Here is a 22,201-nt window from a genome sequence, read left to right on the forward strand (position 1 = left end):
GGGGGAGACTCAAAAAGTAATTTCATAGTCAACACAGAGCGAGGAGCGGCGGAGCTGGAGGAATTGGAGCTGAATGTTTAATTTATCATTTATCTTGAGTATTAAGAGCATAATATCATTTAGGTAAACAAATAAACCTAAGATGCTAAATAGCCTAAATAGATCTAAAGGGACAAAATAAATGAAGTAGAGGGAACCACTTTGCACTAAATAAGTATTTGCTACACATAAATAATAAATAATCAGAGTAATTAATAACTAATTAAATTCAAATCAAACAAATCCATCAGCTAATTAATACTAGACATCCAGTGATTCTATTAGTTCTAGAAATTACTGGCAACTAATAAATAAATAAATAAATATTAGAGATGGCAGCACAGGCAGTGGGTCGGGACTGCAGTACATGGGAGTTTGTGGACATCGAGACTGTCCCAGATTGCTAGGTCTGCAGGAAATGTCTCTGCCTTGAGACACTCCAGCTCAGAGTTCGTAAGCTGGAGTGCGAGTTAGAGACACTCCGACACATAAGGGAGGGGGAGGACTATCTGGATAGTTATCTCCAGAATACAGTCACTTGTCAGATGAAAGCACAGGTACAGGAAGGGGAGAGTGTGACGATTAGTCAGCAAGGTACGGGAACCAAGGGGAGGTAGAGAAGGAGGTCCGGGAGACACTGGTCCTATCCAGCCAGTACAATGTACTTTCTATCTGTGAGGATAAGGATGCGGGGTGGACAGCCAGAATGCTAACCATGGCATCGTAGAGCAGGAGGAAATCCAAGATGGGGGAGGGGGAAGGAATAGAATAGAAAGGTTGTAGTCATAGGGGATTCGATAATTAGGGGGATAGATAATGGCCTCTGCAGTCGCGACTGAGCGACCAGGAGGGTATGTTGCCTACTTGGCACAAAGGTAAAGGCTATCTCACAGCAACTGGAGAGGAACTTGGAAAGGGAGAGGGAGCATCCAGCTGCCATGGTCCACGTCATGGTTTGACTAATTTATTAGAGCTCTTTGAGGAAGTAACAAGCAACGTGGATAAAGGGATCCAGTGGATGAGGTTTACTTGGATTTCCAGAAGGCTTTTGACAAGGTGCCACATCAAAGGCTACTACATAAAATAAGAGCTCATGGTGTAGGGAGTAACATATTAGCATGGATAAAGGATTGGTTAGCTAACAGGAAACAGAGAGTAGGCATAAATGGGTCATTTTCAGGTTGACAAGATGTAACGAGTGGAGTGCCACAGGGATCAGTGCTTGGGCCTCAACTATTTACTATCTATATCAATGACTTGGATGAAGGGACCAAATGTATGGTTGCTAAATTTGCTGATGAGACAAAGGTAGGTAGGAAAGTAAGTTGTGAAGAGAACAAAAGGAGTCTGCAAAGGGATATAGATAGGTTAAGTGAGTGGGCAAAAATTTAGCACATGGAGTATAATGTGGGAAAATGTGAACTTGTCCACTTTGGCAGGAGGAATAGAAAAGCAGTATATTATTTAAATAGAGAGCGATTGCAGAACTCTGAGGTACAGAGGGATCTGGGTGTCCTAGTACATGAATCACAAAAAGTTAGTATGCAGGTACAACAAGTGATTAGGAAGGCAAATGGAATGTTGTCATTTACCACAAGGGGAATGGAATATAAAAGTAGAGATGTTTTACTACAGTTGTACAGGGCATTGGTGAGACCACATCTAGAATACTGTGTGCCGTTTTGGTCTCTTTATTTAATAAAGGACATAATTGCTTTGGAGGCAGTTCAGAGAAGGGTCACTTGACTGATTCCTGGGATGAGGGAGTTATCTTATGAGGAAGAATAAGGAGGACACATACTGCTTGGATAATAAGAGTTTAAATGGGGTAGAGGAGAAAAGAGTCTAGGGGTACAGATACACAAATCACTTAAAGTAGTGACGCAGGTTAATAAGGCCATCAAAAAAGCAAACCAATCACTGGGGTTCATTTCTGGAGGGATAGAATTGAAAAGCAGAGAAGTTATGTTAAACTTGTATAGAACCTTGGTTAGACCACACTTGGAGTACTGTCCACAGTTCTGGTCTCCATACTATAGAAAGGATATAGAGGCATTGGAGAAGGTGCAATAAAGATTCACAAGGATGATACCAGAACTGAGAGGATATACTTATCAGGAAGGCTGAACAGGCTGGGGCTCTTTTCTCTAGAAAAGAGAAGGCTAAAGGGTGACCAGATAGAGGTCTTTAAGTTAATGAAAGGTTTGATAGGGTAAATGTAGAGAAAATATTTCCACTTGTGGGGGAGTCCAGAACTAGAGGTCATAAATGTAAGATACTTACTAATAAATCCAATAGGGAATTCAGGAGAAACGTCTTTACCCAGGAAGTGGTAAGAATGTGGAACTCGCTACCACAAGGAGTAGTTGAGGCAAATAGCATAGATGGATTTAAGAGGAAACTAGATGAGCACATAAGAGAGAAAGGAATAGAAGGATATGCTGATAGGATTAGATGAAGAGGTGTGGGAGGAGGCTCGTGTGAAGCATAAATGTCGGCATGGACAAGTTGGGCCAAATGGCCTGTTTCTGTGCCGTAAACTCTATGGGCAGGATTTTAATTGGGAAAAACAGGTGGGTTGGGGCAGGGGGGACATTGAAAATTGCAACAATTTCAGACCTGCCTCCAACCTGCCATTTCCGGTTTTCACCGGAGCGGGACGAGGGGTGGGCAACCACCCTGCTCTCGGAAGGCACTAAAACCTTTCAAGGAGGCTGGGATTCCTGGGCCTTCTCCTTCACGCCGAGTGAGAGGAGGCAAGAAGGTCCGAAACTGCAAATAAGAGCCTTTCTGGCACAATTAGTGGGCCTGGAGAAACAGGAGCTTCCTCCAGGCCCAACAAGCCTACCTGCAGCGACCCCCACCAATGATCGCGACACACCACCCCCCCCCCACAAAATGATCGTGGACCACCCCCTAACGACCATAATGCCCCAACCCCCAATGATCACGGACCCCCGTGATGACACCTCCCCTCGGTGACGGACTCCCCGGTGACTGACACCCGATCTCCCCCACTCCATGACTGACCCCCAGGTGACTGACCTCTAATGCCTGACCTCCCCTACCTTCTGGATGACTGACCCTCCCCCCATGCCTGACTCCCCGGTAACTGACCTCTGATGACTGACCTCCCACCCATGCTCCCGTGCCCAGCCATGTCCCCATATGCCACCCCCCCACACATACAATCTAAGACTTACCTGAACACTTACCTTTTCATGTTTTCTTCCTTGCTCTGCTCCCATCCGGCTGAGACCAGCCTGTCAATCAGACCGAATGTCGGATGACAAAATAAATAAAAGACGTCCTTACGTCAAAATCGTAAGAACATCGGGGAAACCCGTACTCCCGGGTTTCCCATCCGCGATTCGACCCCTGCCACCTTCCTGGCTCCGGGTCAAAATCCTGGCCCATGTATGTAACTATGTAACTAAAAAGAGATGAATAACATAGATACATTTAAGGAGAAGCTAGATAAGAAAATGAGGGAGAAAGGAATTGAAGGATATGCTGATAATGTTAGATGAAGAAGGCAGGTTGAATAGAATAGATTTGTATTCCCTTGCATATAGACGATCAAGGGTTGATCTAATTGAAGTGTTTAAGATAATTAACCAATTTTATAGGGTAGAAAGAGAGAAACAATTTCCTCTGGTGGGAGAGTCCAGAACAAGGGGGCATATCCTTAAAATTAGAGCTAGGCCATTCAGGGGTGATGTCAGGAAGCACTTCTTCACACAAAGGGTGGTGGAAATCTGGAACACTCTCTCCCCCAAAAAGTTGTTGAGGTCAGGTCAATTGAAAAATTCAAAACTCAGATAAATTTTTGTTTGGTAAGGGTATTAAGGGTTACAGAACCAAAACGGGTAGATGGAGTTAAGATACAGATCAGCCATGATCTGATTGAATGGCGGAACATGCTTGAAGTGCTGAATGGTCTACTCCAATTCCTAGGAGACTAGTGTGGCCGAATGGCCTGTTTCTGTGCTGTTGACTCTATGTAACTCTATCACTTGTACTATCCTTTGGAATCCACACTGCACCTTTTCCATTGCTTTTATATCCTTCCTGTAATGGGGGACCCAAAACTACACAATACTCCAACTGCAGCCTATCTAAGGTCTTGTACAAGTTCAACATTGCCTTCTAGATACAAAACCAAGAACTCTGCTTTTTTATAGCTTTATCTACTGGGGCTGCCATCCTTTAATAACCTGTGCGTTTGGCCATGCAGATCTTTCTGGTCCTCCCATTCAAAATATTATTAAAAATGCATTGCCTTACCCTATTTTTACTTGCAAAATGTATTACTTCATATTTTTCTACCTTGAATAAAACTGCCACCTATCTGCCTATCTGTTAACCTATTTATGTCATCCTGCAACTTTTCACAATCCTTCTCACAATTGCCATACCATTCAGATTTCAATATTATTTTTTCAATTCTTAAGTTCAGATCATTTATGTATATAGTAAATATAGAGTGGATCCAACACAGGTCCCCGTGGAACACCACTCATCACATTTCTCATGCCCTCCAACCATCTCTACATTCACGTGACCACATTCCCTTTAATTCAATGTGATCTTTGCCATAAGTCTCTCATGTAGTACCTTATCAAATGCTTTTTGAAAAGCATTAAAGTCTTAAAGTATCTGCATCTAATTGCCATTATTCCCACTGCTGCTGTGATCACATTATAACGGGGTTATCACATGTCAATGAAATCCAGGCCATGGTCAATCAAACCACTACAATTCCCTCCCCCAGCCCAATAATGAATCAAAAACATGGCTCATTATTATCTTAGCATTTTGCCATTGAAGAGATACAGGTCTATCTCCAAACCTAGAAAAACTATTTCTCCTTGTGTTCTACCAAATGACCTCGAGTCTAGAATTGAGGCACCGATTTATTTTGATACCAAACAGTTCTGCAATTAAATGCTGAAGGCTTGTCCACGTCTTCGTGGGTCTGATTCATTGCAGATTCACAAATACCTCTGGATATCACTGAAAACATATTACTAATTGGCAGCACACAAGTCAATCTCACTCAGAGGCCCCAGGAAGATTGGTGTTAAATGGAAACTGTTTGCGGAGGCTGCAGTTAACATGCATTGTTGGGTAGGGAGAGGAAATGGGAGCTTTACTCTGCTGAGCTTAAAATGCTGCTAACTTAAGAGTGTCTGATGCCAGCAATGGGTGGCAAAAAAAGAAATGAATTCTCCTGGGCTGATGTACTTTACCTTATTGAGTACAATATTTAAAAAATAACAGTTTTGATATTTCAGAGACAGGTCACACAAACTGTTGAAAATACTTTTAGCCTTAAAACAGGATTAGCACGACCGTTCAAATATGATATTTGTGCAATGGGGCATTTAGAAAGCTGGCACTTAATTGTGTACTTTATTTCCATGGACAGCCTGGTCTTCCACAGATTCAAGCAGGGAATTGACAAAACCCATAACTTGCAGTGAAATCCTCCTCTCTGCTGTCACTCTCACGACAAGTCATGGGAGAATGAAGGGAAAACTGATATGGCAGAGCCAGTCAGGCTGGAAAATTACCAAGGACTTGAAGCACATCCGTCAATTGACTGGCAGAGATCAGATGTAATCCCCCATGAGACTCAGTAACTTAAATGCATACCCAGCTTGAGACCTGCACTGGAAACAGATAAATGCCTACTCATCTACTATAAAAACTGATGAACTCACTAAATAGAATCATAGAAAAATCATGGAATCATAGAAAACTTACGGCACAGAAGGAGGCCATTCGGCCCATCATGTCCGTGCCGGCCGAAAATGAGCCACCTAGCCTACTTTCCAGCACTTGGTCCATAGCCTTGTAGGTCACAGCACTTCAGGTGCACGTCCAGGTATTTTTTAAATGAGTTGAGGGTTTCTGCCTCTACCACCCTTTCAGGCAGTGAGTTCCAGACCCCCACCACCCTCTGGATGAAAACATTTTTCCTCAGCTCCCCTCTAATCCTTCTACCAATTACTTTAAATCTATGCCTCTGGTTATTGACCTCTCTGCTAAGGAAATAGATCCTTCCTATCCACTCTATCCAGGCCCCTTATAATTTTGTACACATCAATTAAATCACCCCTGAGCCTCCTCTGTTCCAAAGAGAACAACCCCAGCCTATCCAATCCGTATTCATAGCTAAAATTCTCCAGTCCTGGCAACATCCTTGTAAATCCCCTCTGTACACTCTCTAGTACAATTACATCCTTCCTGTAATGTGGTGACCAGAACTGTGTGCAGTACTCTAGCTGTGGCCTAACCAGTGTTATATACCGTTCCAGAGTAACCTCCCTGCTCTTATATTCTATGCCTCGGCTAATAAAGGAAAGTATTCCGTATGCCTTCTTAACCACCTTATGTGCCTGTCCTGCTATGTTCAGGGATCTGTGGACATGCACTCCAAGGTCCCTCACTTCCTCTACACCTTTCAGTATCCTCCCATTTATTGTGTACTCCCTTGCCTTGTTGCCCTCCCCAAATGCATTACCTCACACTTCTCCGGATTGAATTCCATTTGCCATTTTTCTGCCCATCTGACCAGTCCATTGATATCTTCATGCAGTCTACAGCTTTCCTCCTCACTATCATGCCCCCTACATTTAAGTCGAAATCATTACTATGTATTACAAAAAGCAAGGGACCTAGTACTGAGCCCTGCGGAACCCCACTGGAAACAGCCTTCCAGTCACAAAAACACCTGTCGACCATTACCCTTTGCTTCCTGCCAGTGAGCTAATTTTGGATCTATCTTGCCACTCTCCCTTGGAACCCATGGGCTTGTACATTTTTGACCAGCCTGCCATGTGGGACCTTGTCAAAAGCCTTGCTAAAATCCATGTACACTACATCAAATGCACTACCCTCATCGACCCTCGTTGTTACCTCCTCAAAAAATTCAATCAAGTTCGTCAGACACGACCTTCCCATAACAAATCTATGCTGACTGACCTTGATTACTTCGTGCCTTTCTAAGTGACAGTTTATCCTGTCCCAAAGAATTGATTCCAATAATTTGCCCACCACCGAGGTTAGGCTGACTGGCCTGTAATTACTCGGTCTATCCCTCGCTCCCTTTTTAAACAATGGAACAACGTTAGCAGTCCTCCAATCCTCCAGCACCATGTCTGTATCCAAAGAGGATTGGAAAATGATGGTCAGAGCCTCTGCTATTTCTTCCCTTGCTTCTTTTAACAGCCTGGGATACATGAATGCACCCTCTGGGAGATAACCTTGCCAACCTCCTGCCCATCTTGCTCACTCCACCCACCACTGACCCCTTGGACTCTGCCATCAGATCAACAATAACACTTCCCTCTCCACATTTCCCTCCAGAATGTCCGTTCACTTGTGAACAAAGTCCTTGCCGTCCATGACCTTATTGTAGATGATTACATTTTCATCATGGCTAGGATGGAAATTTGGCTCATGGGTGACGACATCTTGCCCCTTACTGAAACCTACCCACCTGGCTATACTTTCCACCACCTGTCTCATTCAAGCCCCTGCAGGTGTGGCCTTTATCACCCAATCACACCTTGGTCCCTCCCTGACTTCTCTGACACCTTCTCCTCCTTCGAACACCTTACCTTGTTCTCCTTCTCTCTCCTCCCCTTTAAAATTCTCAATCTCTACTGCACCCCCAAGCATCAATCTGAGTTTCTCACTGTGATATCCTCCCTCCTTTCCTCCCTTAGTCTCTGCATTGAGTGACTCCTCATCCTCGGAGATTTTGATCTCCACCTCAACTCAGCTTGCCCTCTCTCCTCTGAATTTACTGCCCTCCCCCCATATAAACTCTCCTACCCATATTCATGGCCACCCCCTCAGCCGAGCCATCTCACATAACCTCTCTAATCTCATCATCTTGACCACAAATAAAACCATCTCCAACCACTATCTTATACCTCTCAGCACCCATATCTTCTTACTCCCTTCCAACCCCATTACCTTCTGTGTCCACCCCTGGAAAAAATTCTCCCCCAAATCACTTAAAACTGCACTTTCAAACTCCCAACTGTCTATCCTTTGGCCCTCCATTCGCCACAATATTTCTGCAGCTGTAGATCTGCTCAATCAATCTCTCACCTCCACTTTTGATACCCTTGTCCCCACTAAAACATTTACTCTCTTCCACCCCGGTTGCTCCTCCTGAAATGGCCCCACCGCTCCCTGAAATGCTGACCTTGACAATACCTGGTGCACAACTGGTGTAGCTATCCATCACCAGATCTGGCTGGATCACATCAAGCACTATCAGGCTTTCTCTCCTCTACCAAAATTGCTGAGTCTCCATGATCATTCTGGAACGCAAAGATAACCCCCGGCTCATTTTCTTCACTACCAACCACCTCCTTACACCCCTCTTCCCTGCCCCCTCCACCTCCAACAAGTGTGAGGAGCTTATGGACTTCTTTGTCACTAAGATTGAGACCATCCGTTCAGCTGAACCTACTGCATTCCCCCTTTGCCTTGCCCACCAAGCTAAACCTCCCCCAAGGTTCTGCCTTGCCCTTGCCCTGAACTCACATCTTCTCTAGTTCCTCTCCTATCTCCCTCATGCGTTCTCCAAGTTCATCTTGTCCATGAGACACACCTCGTGCTCGTGCTCACTGAACTGCTGACCACCCAACTTCCCGTCCTGGGCCCCATGTAGGCATCATTCCCATCTTCAAAAAATCTCGACACCTCTGTCCTTGCAAATTACTGCCCCATGAATTATATTATTTGGGCAGATTAGGGAGACCTTTAATTTACATCTAACCTGGCCTGGGCTTGCATCTCACTAACACTGTATGCCTGAAATGGAAATTAATCTATTCCCAAGCACTGACATCCCTCATCCTGACGAGCTCAGAATTCTTAAAAAGAGCAAAAATGTAAAAGAAATGTAAAAATGTAAAAGAAAGAAAGACTTGCATTTAGATAACACCTTTCACAACCTCTGGATGTCCCAAAGTGCTTTACAGCCATTTGCAGTGTAATCACTGTTGTAATGTAGAAAATATGGCAGTCATTTTATGCACAGCGAGCTCCCACAAACAGCAATGTGATAATGACCAGATAATTTGTTTTAGTGATGTTTGGTTGAGGGATAAATATTGGCCAGGACACCGAATATTTAGTAATGAAAAATAAAGTACAATTTAAAAGTGTGCACGAGAAAAAGAAGGAGTAAATTAAAGGAGAGAGGGAATGTGTGTGATGAAAGAGAGTGCAAAGAGAAAAACCATGGAAGAGAGAGTTTGAGAATGGGGAAGTGTAGAATGTTTTGAGAAAGAGCTTGAGATAGAAGTTTGGAGATTCAGAGATAGTGTGGTGCCAGAACGGAGCGAGAGAGATTGAAGAGGTAAATAGAGATGCAGAAGATCGTTCTGCAGTCTGGATAGTTAAGACCAAATGTTATTCTCTAGTTTTATATAGGCTTTAGAGACTGTGGCCAGGGTTTCCTGCTTCCGTTCTCTCCAGCCCATGGTTTTCCATCCATTAAAGTAGATGGGTGGAAATCGTGGTCTGTTGAGTGCTGAAGCAGAAAATCTCGGACTGTATCTTCAAGCTTCAAGTAACATTAAACAGCCATCAGCTCCCCAGTGTAAAGTTTGTGCTAAACGTCTATGATGCATAAAACAAACCACAAGAGAAAAGAAAACCATACATAATAGCCTCAAGCAATATCACACAAAATGTAAAGTAAATGTTCCCAATTCCTACATCTGTATTGTGCTATAATCAAAAGTCTGCATCTAGGTCAACAAGCAAACTACACTGATTTTGTTAGAAAAAATAAATAATTTCACAGCAATACCATTTCAAGTTTACTTGTACATCTAGTGACAACCATGTGACATTAATTTACTGATATTGTTTCTCTGTTGAACAGAGTAATTTGTCTCCATATTGGAACCCTTCTGCCATACAACACTGCTTAATCAGTTCAGCAGATGTAAGGAATCTTACAACACCAGGTTATAGTCCAACAGTTTTATTTGAAAATCACAAGCTTTTGGAGATTATCTCCTTCGTCAGGTGAGGGAGCACTCACTCACCTGACGAAGGAGATAATCTCCGAAAGCTTGTGATTTTCAAATAAAACTGTTGGACTATAACCTGGTGTTGTAAGATTCCTTACATTTGTCCACCGCAATCCATCACTGGCATCTCCACATCACAGTTCAGCAGAGTTATTGAGAATGATTATAGACCTATGTACCTTGTTCAAAACACTAATCATTTCTCTGTCTTTAAAACTGGAACGTCTTATTTACTTTACTTTACTTTTCCTTAGAGATAAATCATAGTGTAATATAAAAAATGTAAATGTTAGTACTTCAAACAAATGTCTGACTCATTCAGGTGAGGGATGTCAATGCTCAGGAATGAAAGTTTCTACTTTTTGCACTCAGTGCCTGCATCAAAACAGAAACTGGCCACAGCCATGAAGTCTTACCCAGATTGCACTGCACAATGTATCCATTCGCACTTAATACAGCTCAGTATTACGAGGACTGACAATCGTCAAAAAAAGCCTGCAAGCTGAACTCGGCAGTTTGATAAAAATGAAATACATTTACACCTTTGCTTACTTCATTCGATCTTGACAACTGCTTTTAAAAAGGCCCAGAGAATGGCAGAATTTTACCCAAGTCCCAGAGAAACATTTCATAAATTCTCTCCGATGAAAAGCATTTTATTTCTTTTACCGTCTGCGCATGAACATTCTTTTCTGATTTAGATGGACAGAACTCGACCAATTGAGACACAGAATACAATATTTTACAAAAAAGCTGGCTGCCTCAGTGTCGGTGTGTATTCTGAAACTCTGTCTGGTCATAATGGAAAACTGTGAAATCAAAGAGTATCCTTTCTGAAACACGGCCCTGAGAGGTGAACACTTAGGACAAAAGTCACCCCAGCTCAGTGGTTCATTGTGTAGAATGCAGATAGTTGTTAAGCTCTCATCTAGAGATGTGTCTCAATAAGAAGAAATCCAGGCATTGTGCATGAAATAGTAATAACCAGGTTTTTAATCCGATTGTGTCCATAATTTCATGAAATACAGTGGGTAAATTAATAGTGAACAAATGTTTCATTTTTGAAATGATGTTTTATTTACTCAGCCAGTACTGAGACATGGGTCTTTAGAATGGATAGGGAAACTGGAAGAGGAGGAGGGGTAGCCTTATTGATTAGAGATACTTTTACAATATTAGTAAGAGAGGATATGGGTAAAGGAAAGCAACCACGGGAGACTCTATGGTTACAATTGAGGAATAAGATAGGATTTAAAACTGTAATGGGAGTTGTCCACAGGCTTCCTAATCATAGAATCATAGAATCGGTACAGTACAGAAGGAGGCCGTTCGGCCCATCGAGTCTGTGCCGGCTCTTTGTAAGAGCAATCCAGTTACTCCCCTTCCCCCGTTCTTTCCCCATAGCCTTGTAAATTTTTTCCCTTCAAATATTTATCCAATTCCTTTTTGAAAGCCACGATTGAATTTGTTTCCACCACCCTTTAAGGCAGCACATTCCAGATCATAACTACTCGCTGTATAAAAAAGTTTTTCCTCATGTCGCTTTTGGTTGTTTTGCCTATCACCTTAAATCTGTGTCCTCTGGTTCTCGACTCTTCTGCCAATGGGAACAGTTTCCCTTTATTTACTTTATCTAAACCTGTCATGATTTTGAACACTTCAATCAAGTCTTCTCTGAACCTTCTCTGCTCTAAGGAGAACAATCCCAGCTTCTCCAGTCTATCCACGTAACTGAAGTCCCTCATCCCTGGAACCACCCTAGTAAATCTTTTCTGCATCCTCTCTAAGGCCTTCACATCCATCCTAAAGTGCGGTGCCCAGAATTGAACACAATACTCCAGTTGTGGCCGAACCAGTGTCTTATAAAGGTTCAATACAACTTCCTTGTTTTTGTACTCTATGCCTCTATTTATAAAGCCCAGGATCCTGTGTGCTTTTTTAACTGCTTTCTCAACCTATGCTGCCACCGTCAAAGATTTGTGCACATATACCCCCAGGTCTCTGTATTCCTGCACCCCCTTTAGAATTGTACCATTTAGTTTATATTGCCTCTCCTCATTCTTCCTACCAAAATGTATCACTTCGCACTTTTCTGCATTAAATTTTATTTGCCATGTGTCCGCCCGTTCCACCAGCCTGTCTATGTCCTCCTGAAGTCTATTACTATCCTCCTCACTGTTTACTACACTCCCAAGTTTTGTGTCATCTGCAGATTTTGAAATTGTGCCCTGTACACCTAAGTCCAAGTTATTAATATATATCAAAAAAAGCAGCGGTCCTAGTACTGACCCCTGGTAAACACCACTATATACCTTCTTCCAGTCCGCAAAACAATCGTTCATCACTACTCTCTGTTTCCTGTCTTTTAGTCAATTTCGTATCCACGCTGCCAATGACCCTTTTATTCCATGGGCTTCAATTTTGCTGACAAACCTATTATGTGGCACTTTATCAAACGCCTTTTGAAAGTCCATATACACAACAACAACCGCATTGCCCTCATCAAGCCTCAATTACTTTAGTTAAACACGATTTGCTTTGATTGCTGTGACTATCTCTCTGCCGAGGTGTGATAACGGGCAGTTGGAAAGATTATCTGTAATCACCAGGCATTGTTCTCTGACTATATATGCTGTGCCTTTATGGAACCCTGCACTCACCTGGCTTTCCTTTATTAATCCACGCTTGTCCAAGTGACTATTAATTTTGTCCCAGATTATCGTTTCGAAAAGCTTCCCTACCACCGAGGTTAAACTGACTGGCCTGTAGTTGTCGGGTTTATCCTTAAACCCTTTTTTGAAAAAGGGTGTAACATTTGCAATTCTCCAGTCCTCTGGCACCACCCCCACATCGAAGGAGGATTGGAGGATTATGGCCAGCACCTCTGCAATTTCCATGATGTGGAGATGCCGGTGATGGACTGGAGTGGACAAATGTAAGGAGTCTTACAACACCAGGTTATAGTCCAACAACTTTATTTGAAATCACAAGCTTTTGGAGCTTTCCTCCTTCATCAGGTGAGTGCAGGGTTCCATAAAGGCACAGCATATATAGTCAGAGAACAATGCCTGATGATTACAGATAATCTTTCCAACTGCCCGTTATCACACCTCGGCAGAGAGATAGTCACAGCAATCAAAGGAGTGGATGGTGTTCAGACAGAGAAACATTACATCCAACACTACTGAATACACAAGCGGTCAGAACACAAAGACAGAGAGAGAGAGAGAGAGAGAAAACCGAAAGGAAGAGAGAGAGAGAGAGAGAATGACCAGTTGTATTAAAAACAGATAACTTTTTTTCGCTGGTGGGTTTACATGTAGCGTGACATGAAACCAAGATCCCGGTTGAGGCCGTCCTCATGAGTGTGGAACTTGGCTATCAATTTCTGCTCGACGATTTTGCGTTGTCATGTGTCTTGGAGAACGCTTACCCGAAGATCGGAGGCTGAATGTCCTTGACTACTGAAGTGTTCCCCGACTGGGAGGGAACCCTCCTGTCCGGCGATTGTTGTGCGGTGTCCGTTCATCCGTTGTCGCAGTGTCTGCATGGTCTCGCCAATGTACCATGCTCCAGGGCATCCTTTTTGGCAACGTATGAGGTAGACAACGTTGGCCGAGTCACAGGAGTATGAACCATGTACCTGGTGGGTGGTGTCCTCTCGTGTGATGGTGGTATCTGTGTCGATGATCTGGCATGTCTTGCAGAGGTTGCCGTGGCAGGGTTGTGTGGTGTCGTGGACGCTGTTCTCCTGAAAGCTTTGATGTGGAGATGCCGGTGATGGACTGGGGTGGACAAATGTAAGGAATCTTACAACACCAGGTTATAGTCCAACAAATTTATTTTAAAATCACAAGCTTTCGGAGATTATCTCCTTCGTCAGATGAAGCTGGGTAATTTGCTGCGAACGATGGTCTGTTTGAGGTTAGGTGGCTGTTTGAAGGCAAGTAGTGGAGGCGTGGGGATGGCCTTAGCGAGGTGTTCATTGTCATCAATGACATGTTGAAGGCTGCGAAGAACATGGCGTAGTTTCTCCGCTCCGGGGAAGTACTGGACGACGAAGGGTACTCTGTTGGTTGTGTCCCGTGTTTGTCTTCTGAGGAGGTCTATGCGATTTTTCGCTGTGGCCCGTCGGAACTGTCGATCGACGAGTCGAACATCATATCCCGTTCTTACGAGGGCGTCTTTCAGCGTCTGTAGGTGTCCATCGCGTTCCTCCTCATCTGAGCAGATCCTGTGTATTCGCAGGGCCTGTCTATAGGGGATGGCCTCTTTGACGTGGTTAGGTTGGAAGCTGGAAAAGTGGAGCATCGTGAGGTTGTCCATGGGCTTGCGGTAGAGTGAGGTGCTGAGGTGTCCGTTTTTGATGGAGATTCGTGTGTCCAAGAATGAAGCCGATTCTGAGGAGTAGTCCATGGTGAGTTTGATGGTGGGATGGAACTTGTTGATGTTATCGTGTACTTCCCTCAGCAACCTACGATGCATCCGATTCGGACCGGGTGACTTATCTATTTTGAGAATAGTCAGCCTTTCTAGTACCTCCTCTTTATCAATTTTCACCCCATTCAGTTTCTCAACTGCCTCCCTTTTTACTGTGACATTTGTTCTGATCGCAACAATGAAGTGGCAGAATGTATTAATTCAGAGATTAGAGAGGTTTGCAGCAAAAACAGAGTGGTTTTAATGGGAGACTTTAATTTTCATGTAGATTGGGAAGAGCAGAGTAGCTCAAGATGGAAAGATAATAAATTTCTTGAGTGCATTCAAGATAGTTTTCCAGTGATATATGTTCGAGAACCAACAAGAGGGCAGGACATACTAGACTTAGTAATCAATATCTCTTTGTAATTTTATGCTTCCATCTACTTACTATATCACCAATCTTTGTGTCATGGCAAACTTGGATACATGGCTCTCTATTGTGTTATCCAAGTCATCTATAAATATAGTGAATAGTTGAGGCCCCAGCACAGATCCTTCTGGGACACGACGAGTCATTTCCTTCCAATTCGAATACATATCCATTATCCCTCCTCTCTGTCTTTTACCACCTAACCAATCTCCTAACCAAGTCAATAATTTGCCTTCAATTCAATGAGTTTCAATGAATATTAGCTAACAGTCTCTTATGTGAAACCTTATCGAATGCCTTCTGGAAGTCTGTATAAACTACATCCATAGACATTCCCCTGTCTATTACTTTAGTTACTTCCTTAAAAAATTCAATTAGGTTAGTTGGAGACAACTTACCCTTTACAAATCCACATTGGCTCTCTCTAATCAGTTCAAATTTCTCTAAGTGCTCAGTCACCCTGTCCTTAATTATTAGATTCCAATAACTTCCCCACAACAGATGTTAGACTAACAGATTTATAATTTCCTGGTTTTTCTCTCTTACCTTTCTTGAATAATTCAGTTACATTTGCAATTTTCCAATCTAAAGGGACATTTCCTGAAAGGACGTTAGCTAAGAGTATTAAAGGACATGGAGCCAAGGCGGGTAAATGGAGTTTGGATACAGATCAGCAGCCATGATCTCATTGAATGGAGGAACGGGCTCGAGGGGCTGAATGGCCTTCTTCTGTTCTTATGTTAGTATGTTGCCAATAAGTCCCCTTGTATTACTGCCATATTATCCAAAGACTAATAGCCAGCATTCAAATGACAGGAGTAAGGGAATCTACATGACTTTGAACTCTGTAATATTGTTTTATACACACACAAAATAAAAATGTAAGCAGCCTTGACAGAATTCATTCAGCCATTTGCACTTTTTGTTTAAATTCATTGGAAATTTCTGTAGAAGTATTATACTTTCCCAGAATTTTCAATGTTCAAACAAATCACAAAACAATTGCTGATGGCAGTTTGGGCAAGATGGCTGACAAAATAAATGTTCTTGGTTATAAAACAAACACATTATTTCACTCAAAACAAATCTCTCCAAACTCACTGGCAGAAGGAGATTTCTCCTTGTTATGCCATGATTCAATTGGACAACGCAGATGGTGAGATTTATAATGTGTTAATTCTTTTTTTCTGTGATTTGTTTGAAACAGTGAGGCCCTAAAGGAACGGGAGCTGTTCTGTTTGGTGATACATCCTAAAGAGAAACAGAAATCCAAACATTAAGGAACACTTCTCTAGGAGAAAGTCATGAAGATTAAAAATGGATTAAATGTGAGTCATTACTGTGGCAACAAATATAATACTGCCCAAATATAGAATTTTGGATTTTATGCAAATTTAGGTGATGAGACTCCCAGACAAAGTAGCAGAGTAAAATGGGCCTATACTCTCTGGAGTTTAGAATAATGAGAGGTGATCTCATTGAAAAATCTAAGATTCTGAGGGAGCTTGACAGGGTAGATGCTGAGAGATTATTTCCCCTGGCTGGAGTCTAGAACTAGGGGGCACAGTTTCAGGATAAGGGGTCGGTCATTTAAGACTGAGATGAGGAAGAATTTCTTCACTCAGAGGGTTGTGAATCTTGGGAATTCTCTACCTCAGAGGGCTGTGGATGCTGAGTCATTGAGTATATTCAAGGCTGAGATCGATAGATTTTTGGACTCTAGGGGAATCAAGGGATATGGAGATTGGGCAGGAAAGTGGAGTTGAGGTCGAATATCAGCCATGATCTGGTTGAATGGCGGAGCAGGCTCAAGGACCATATGGCCTACTCCTGCTCCTATTCCTCATGTTCTTATGACATTTTTTATGTAATTTTTTTTCTAACTTTGGAGGTGCTAAACCTCTGTTACTTGTAAGTTGAATAGAATTTTAGGAAGTAGGTGTTAGTCAACCTCCTTCCTTCTATGGTTCACAGCATCACGCTGCGAGTAAGCAAGAGACAGTTAAGTTTATGGAACAGACCTTATCGAACAGCACAGGTGTTCAATCTATATCAAGGGTAACATTCGGTTTCTCTCTTTCCAGCTACCTGCTTTAGCCTTGTAACTGAAACTCTTTTTATACACGTGTTGTTTACTACAAAAGCAACATACCATAATATTTTCACGCATAAATGTAAGCAATCTTACAACACCAGGTTATAGTCCAACAGTTTTATTTGAAAATCACAAGCTTTCGGAGCTTACCTCCTTCGTCAGGTGAGTGAGGTTCTAAAATTGCATAGCATATATTAGGCTGGGAGACGGTCACAGCAATCAAAGGTGTCGTTGGTGTTCAGACAGGTTAGCCACGGAAAACATTACATCCCAGTATACTGAAAACACAATGGGTCAGATTACACAGACAAAGAGAGAAAGAGACCCGAAAGGCAGAGAGAATGTCCAGTTGTATTAAAAAGATAACTTTTTTTCCCGCTGGTGGGGTTACGTGTAGCGTGCCATGAACCCAAGATCCCGGTTGAGGCCGTCCTCATGGGTGCGGAACTTGGCTATCAATTTCTGCTCGACGATTTTGCGTTGTCGTGTGTCTCGAAGGCCGCCTTGAAGAACGCTTACCCGAAGATCGGTGGCTGAATGTCCTTGACTGCTGAAGTGTTCCCCGACTGGGAGGGAACCCTCCTGTCTGGCGATTGTTGCGCGGTGTCCGTTCATCCATTGTCGCAGTGTCTGCATGGTCTCGCCAATGTAACATGCTCCGGGGCATCCTTTCCTGCAACGTATGAGGTAGACAACGTTGGCCGAGTCACAGGAGTATGAACCATGTACCTGGTGGGTGGTGTCCTCTCGTGTGATGGTGGTATCAGTGTCGATGATCTGGCATGTCTTGCAGAGGTTGCCGTGGTAGGGTTGTGTGGTGTCGTGGACGCTGTTCTCCTGAAAGCTGGGTAATTTGCTGCGAACCATCACACGAGATACCACCATCACACGAGAGGACACCACCCACCAGGTACATGGTTCATACTCCTGTGACTCGGCCAACATTGTCTACCTCATACGTTGCAGGAAAGGATGCCCCGGAGCCTGGTACATTGGCAAGACCATGCAGAAACTGCGACAACGGCTGAACGGACACCGCGCAACAATCGCCAGACAGGAGGGTTCCCTCCCAGTCGGGGAACACTTCAGCAGTCAAGGACATTCAGCCACTGATCTTCGGGTAAGCGTTCTCCAAGGCGGCCTTCGAGACACACGACAACGCAAAATCGTCGAGCAGAAATTGATAGCCAAGTTCCGTACCCATGAGGACGGCCTCAACCGGCATCTTGGGTTCATGTCACGCTACACGTAACCCCACCAGCGGAAAAAAAAGTTATCTGTTTTTAATACAACTGGACATTCTCTCTCTCTCTCTGCCTTTCGGGTCTCTTTCTCTCTTTGTCTGTGTAATCTGACCCATTGTGTATTCAGTATACTGGGATGTAATTTTTTCCGTGGCTAACCTGTCTGAACACCAACGGCACCTTTGATTGCTGTGACCGTCTCCCAGCCTAATATATGCTATGCGATTTTAGAACCTCACTCACCTGACGAAGGAGGTAAGCTCCGAAAGCTTGTGATTTTCAAATAAAACTGTTGGACTATAACCTGGTGTTGTAAGATTGCTTACATTTGTCCACCCCAGTCCATCACCGGCATCTCCACATCATTTTCATGCCTTCAGGTTTTCAACTCTTCCTACTTCCCTTGTTAGCTGTCTCCAGACCTTATCAAGGACACCAAGTTCAAAGCATCCCATATTCTGTCTATAACTATAGACTATAGTTTCTATATTACTCACTCATGGTTGTTGTCCGCACCAGGCAGCACTCCCTTGCATTCCAGTTGATACAATGACATTGATAGGGAATAGAATCCCCTTGTTCATGTTGAATGTTTCATCTTTCCTTATGTTACCAGGCAACCTGCTGGTCCATCACCCAGTTATGGTTATTATAGTTCATTGGTGGTTATTATAGTTCATTGTTACTATTAATTCTTAACTCTCCAACATCCAACAGTAGGTACAGACGATGAATAAGTGTTTTTATTACATCATTCTTTGCCTTCAATTCATCAACATGAGGGATGGTTCATAAATGAGGAAATGAAATTAAGCTCATAACATTAATGATAGATTCCGGGTTTTATTTTTGGAAGGTGCTGAGGTAGAACCTGAATTCTTCTGCTGGAAACGCTATTTAAAAAACACAATCAAAGTACTAAAATATATAACGGATCATGTAGTAATGTTTAAGATACACGTTTTGAAAGTTTTATCTACGGAGATAGAACTCTGGGAAAGCTCTAATTTCAGACATTCTGGGTGCTAAATCGGGCCGTGTAGTGCCTGTTGTTTCAGTACGACACGGCCTCTCCAACATCCAAGATGGCACCTTGGCAGCGCACTCACATTTCCATCGTGATGTTCGCCAGACGCCATCTTGTTGTAGAAATTAGCGCATGTGCAAATACAGAACGCTGGAAGCATGTAAAGTAAGGAGAAAATGGATACAATCAATGTGCAATGCTGATTTAAAGTGATAGACACCATTTTGGGATTTAACGCTCAACTCAATGCACAATCTTAACCCTGACCATCTGAACTTGTCTTAGAGTGTCTGGAGGACCCCCACCAGCGCTATTTAAAGGGACCATGCAGGATTTACAGGTTAGTGGCTGGATTATTGCTTCTGGCTGCTGAGGCATTTGTAACTATTTTTGGAGGTCTCCTATACTTGAAAACCAGGACTAGGGGACATAACCTAACATTTCGAGCCAGGAAGTGCAGGAGTGAAGTTAGGAAATGCTTCTACACGCAAAAGGTGGGAGAAGTTTGGAACACTCTACTGCAACCGGCAGTTGATGCTAGCTCACTTGTGAATTCTAAATCTGAGATTAATAGGTTTCTGTGAACCAAGGGTATTAAGGGATATGGGGTTATGGCGGGTATATGGAGTTGGGTCACAGGTCCACCATGACCTCGTTGAATGGCGGAACAGGCTCGAAGGGCTAAATGCCACTGCCACTTGCTGCCTCCTGATATGTGCCACCTTCTCCTGCAAGAAAGCAGGACATGTGTCTGGTTGATTAGTTGCCAGTGTGTATGACCTTCGAGTTGTGGGTGGGCGGCTTGCAACAGTGGTTACGTGTAAGGGTGAGAGGAAGCATCGGATTGGAAGAGTTGAGTACTGATGGAAAGAGCTTGTTGGTATGTGGGTGATGGGGGCTGTGGTGCTTGGAGCAGTGGATGCGGCTAGTGGTGCAGTTGGCAGGAGATGCCACTTGACAGTTGACCTCACTCACCTTGACCACTCATGTCAAAGCATTGAACTTGTTCCTGCACTGCATCCATGTCCATGATGCTGTGTGCCTGGCATTGACTTCAACCCCCGCTGCCTCCCACTGCCTTTTGGGTATATGTCTGGAAGGCCTCTTCTCCCCCCCCGCTGCGGATATAGGATGTCCCTCCTTCAGTCCACCTCTTGCACCATGGCCTCTAGTGCATCAGTGAACCTTGGTGCACGCACTCTTGCAGGCCTGGTACAAACTCAGATCGGCAGACTGGTGAGGTCTGGCATGCAGATTGGAGGATGTGGGATTTAGTAGTGCGCAACCTTTATTCAATGCTTTAACATAACTGAACAGTTTGTAAACATAGAGATGGGAGCTGCATCTGTGTTTTGCACGTGCGATGTCTGATCTCCGTTCAGACTCCGTGCAGACAGCAGACTGTTATTTTCAGCAAATAGCGGGTACCAGCTACCTTTAAGAGATTTTTCAGAGACAGACTGCCTTTAAGAGATTGAGGCTCTGCCTGCTGGTGGAAAGTGCAAATTGCAGTGAATCCCCATGATTTGGAACGCTGTTTGAAGGTAAGTCCTCAGGCTTCACGAAAGTCACATCGTGCCCGTGCAGGGGCGGATTACGCTACACCCGCCCAATAATAGGCCCTGTCCATTTTTCTTCCACCATGGCTTTCTTCTGCTTTTAAACAGCAAAGTTATGTGTTTTGCTGTAACCATAGCTGTACATGGAATGATCTGGAAAATGTGCTAGTTCTAATGTATTCAACACTAAAACATTATTTTATATTCTTGATTATTTTAATCAAAAGAAACACAAAACAGAATGAAGAATTGAAACTTGAATCTTGGCCCCATGTTATAATGGTATCCTAATGGAACCATCGCATCTGAACACCAACAGGCCATAGGATCAATTCAAATCTGATGAGCTTTCCACCTCTTCAACTTGACTCATTTTCCAAAGCATTGATAATCAACATTTTGAACGATATTTACTGTGCATTAAAACAATAAAGTCTACTTTTATTTTTGTCAGTCGCAGTGAAGGTGTGGCTGATCCACCAGATACCAAATGAGATACACAATTCAAAGGCCCTAAAGGAAGGTTAACCCATTTAAAATAAATAGGTTAGCACCTCTATTAAAATAGCAGACAAAGAAAGTTAATACATATGTGTTAAGCATATAAACACCATCTTTTCATATTCAGAAGCAAAAGACTTCAAGCTTTCTGAAATTACATTGCATTCCCAGAGGGTGAAAGCTCAGCCTATGTTAACCTTTTTCACTGGTACTGCTACCAGGCAACTTTAAAATACCAAAGTTACAAGTGGCACTTGTTTAGTTTATATACAACTCAACACAATGTAAAATCCTTTGGGAATTACTGAAAAGAATAGGATGCCTGCCACTTACTATCCTCAATCATGCCTTTTAGAAATCCCATTTTCACAGCAGTGCATCCTGCAAAAGTTCTTAAGTGACCAGCTGTGTGAAATGGCAGGAAAATGCATCTTGCTGTAAGCAAAATGACGTCGTTTCCTTGTGTTCCAATGATTTCTAATGGAAGAAAAAAGTACCAATCCAAGACTGCTTGCAAATCAATCAAATCACCTAACTGATCAAATGATTATGAAAAGAACACAATTACAAGGAATTAACACTTAACATTTATAAATTACTTACTGAACTGATTTAAACTGCATCTGTTATGAAAAACATTAACAAGCAACATGTGAGGCCGAATGGGAGGGATCAAAAAAGGTCTCACTGTATTTGGTCCTCATATTTACGATCTAATCTGTGGTTGCAAAACTACATCAAGATTAATGCTCTACTATTACTTTCCTGCTTTTACTTCAGAAGTCTGTTTGTAAAAATGGTGAATCAACTATTT

Source organism: Heptranchias perlo, chromosome 11, assembly GCF_035084215.1.
Source record: "Heptranchias perlo isolate sHepPer1 chromosome 11, sHepPer1.hap1, whole genome shotgun sequence".
Taxonomy (NCBI): Eukaryota; Metazoa; Chordata; class Chondrichthyes; order Hexanchiformes; family Hexanchidae; genus Heptranchias; species Heptranchias perlo.